Here is a 2,500-nt window from a genome sequence, read left to right as displayed (position 1 = left end):
CTGGTTTTCAGGGCCTGCGGGCAGCCGCAGGTCCCCAACACAAGCCCGAGGGCTCGATGGTTGAAATGACGCTCGAACAGGCATGCCCGCCAGAATGCTGGCGGGCGCAATGTGCGTTCAAAGATTCGATGATTCACTGAATTCTGCAATTCACATTACTTATCGCATTTCGCTGCGTTCTTCATCGATGCCAGAACCAAGAGATCCGTTGTTGAAAGTTTTGACTTATTCAGTACAGAGACTCAGAGAGGCCATACAAAGTACAGGGTTTATGTACCTCCGGCGGGCGCCCCGTGGGGGGCCGAGGGGCAACCCGAGAGACCCGGGAGCCACCCGCCGAAGCAACGGTTTTGGGTAGGTTCACAATGGTTTGGGAGTTTTGCAACTCTGTAATGATCCCTCCGCTGGTTCACCAACGGAGACCTTGTTACGACTTTTACTTCCTCTAAATGACCGAGTTTGGATAACTTTCCGGCCCTGAGTGGTCGTTGCCGACCTCTCTGGGCCAGTCCGAAAGCCTCACTGAGCCATTCAATCGGTAGTAGCGACGGGCGGTGTGTACAAAGGGCAGGGACGTAATCAACGCAAGCTGATGACTTGCGCTTACTAGGGATTCCTCGTTGAAGAGCAATAATTGCAATGCTCTATCCCCAGCACGACAGAGTTTAACAAGATTACCCGGGCCTTCCGGCCAAGGGAGTACTCGCTGGCTCTGTCAGTGTAGCGCGCGTGCGGCCCAGAACATCTAAGGGCATCACAGACCTGTTATTGCCTCAAACTTCCATCGGCTTGAGCCGATAGTCCCTCTAAGAAGCCGGCGTACTGCCAAAGCAATACGGGCTATTTAGCAGGTTAAGGTCTCGTTCGTTATCGCAATTAAGCAGACAAATCACTCCACCAACTAAGAACGGCCATGCACCACCACCCACGAAATCAAGAAAGAGCTCTCAATCTGTCAATCCTCATCGTGTCTGGACCTGGTGAGTTTCCCCGTGTTGAGTCAAATTAAGCCGCAGGCTCCACCCCTGGTGGTGCCCTTCCGTCAATTTCTTTAAGTTTCAGCCTTGCGACCATACTCCCCCAGGAGCCCAAACATTTTGATTTATCGTAAGGTGCCGAACGGGTCAAAAAATAACACCGTCCGATCCCTAATCGGCATAGTTTATGGTTAAGACTACGACGGTATCTGATCGTCTTCGATCCCCTAACTTTCGTTCCTGATTAATGAAAACATCCTTGGCAAATGCTTTCGCAGTAGTTAGTCTTCAATAAATCCAAGAATTTCACCTCTGACAATTGAATACTGATGCCCCCGACTGTCCCTATTAATCATTACGGCGGTCCTAGAAACCAACAAAATAGAACCACACGTCCTATTCTATTATTCCATGCTAATGTATTCGAGCATAGGCCTTCTTTAAGCGATCTAATTTGTTCAGAGTAAAAGTCCTGGTTCCCCGGCACACCCAGTGAAGGGCATGCGGTTCTCCAGAAGGAAAGGCCCAGCCGAGCCAGTGCACGCGGTGAGGCGGACCGGCCGGCTAGGCCCAAGGTTCAACTACGAGCTTTTTAACCTCAACAACTTTAATATACGCTATTGGAGCTGGAATTACCGCGGCTGCTGGCACCAGACTTGCCCTCCAATTGTTCCTCGTTAAGGGATTTAAATTGTACTCATTCCAATTACAAGACCCGAAAGAGCCCTGTATCAGTATTTATTGTCACTACCTCCCCGTGTCGGGATTGGGTAATTTGCGCGCCTGCTGCCTTCCTTGGATGTAGTAGCCGTTTCTCAGGCTCCTTCTCCGGGGTCGAGCCCTAACCCTCCGTTACCCGTTGTCACCATGGCTGGCCAAGACCCAGCCGTCGAAAGTTGATAGGGCAGAAATTTGAATGAACCATCGCCGGCGCAAGGCCGTGCGATTCGAGAAGTTATTATGAATCACCAGAGAGCCCCGAAGGGCATTGGTTTTTAATCTAATAAATACATCCCTTCCGAAGTCGGGATTTTCAGCATGTATTAGCTCTAGAATTACCACGGTTATCCATGTAGTAAGGTACTATCAAATAAACGATAACTGATTTAATGAGCCATTCGCAGTTTCGCGGTATAATTGCTTATACTTAGACATGCATGGCTTAATCTTTGAGACAAGCATATGACTACTGGCAGAATCAACCAGGTAACTATCGTGTGCCGGTTAAGGCCAACCGCCCGTGTTTCAGAGCGGAAGAGTTCTCAAGTTACTGGGTCGGCGGGCACGGGGCCCGCGTGGCCGCGCTGCTCGTCCGGCGTTCGCCGGTCTCGCCGCGGGACACATCTGCTTTCCCCTCCTGAATTCCCCAGAGCGCTGTTGGCAGGCGAGAGCGGGGGAGCGAGAGCGCCCCCGAAGACACCGCCTAGGCGCCCCAAGAGGAGGCCCGACCGGGAGGTTCAGCCGTGCGGCATCCCCAACCGGTAGGTACCCCCGGTGGCTTTGTAGAGGTCTGGCGAACCGCC

At 51.9% G+C, this 2,500-nt stretch overlaps 2 non-coding genes across 3 annotated transcripts in view; both read right to left on the bottom strand.

Moving 5' to 3' along the window:
• MP_IFM68171_r51 overlaps positions 1 to 225 on the bottom strand; it is a 3,641-nt gene extending 3,416 nt beyond the window's left edge. The window contains exon 1 of one of the 2 annotated variants that reach the window (XR_011605996.1): positions 1 to 225. This exon is cut by the window's left edge and continues 3,416 nt beyond it. This is a non-coding gene — a ribosomal RNA (28S ribosomal RNA). The other variant, XR_011605997.1, reaches the window with a different exon arrangement.
• A 166-nt stretch (positions 226 to 391) lies between these two features.
• On the bottom strand, positions 392 to 2,185 carry MP_IFM68171_r50. The gene has a single exon (XR_011605995.1). It is a non-coding gene; the product is annotated as an 18S ribosomal RNA (ribosomal RNA).
• Positions 2,186 to 2,500: the final 315 nt, after the last annotated feature.

This window comes from Madurella fahalii (assembly GCF_045866475.1).
Source record: "Madurella fahalii IFM 68171 DNA, scaffold_4, whole genome shotgun sequence".
NCBI classification, from domain to species: Eukaryota; Fungi; Ascomycota; class Sordariomycetes; order Sordariales; genus Madurella; species Madurella fahalii.
The sequence above is the reverse complement of the archived record's forward strand: the minus strand, read 5'-3'. Positions and strand labels throughout refer to the sequence as shown.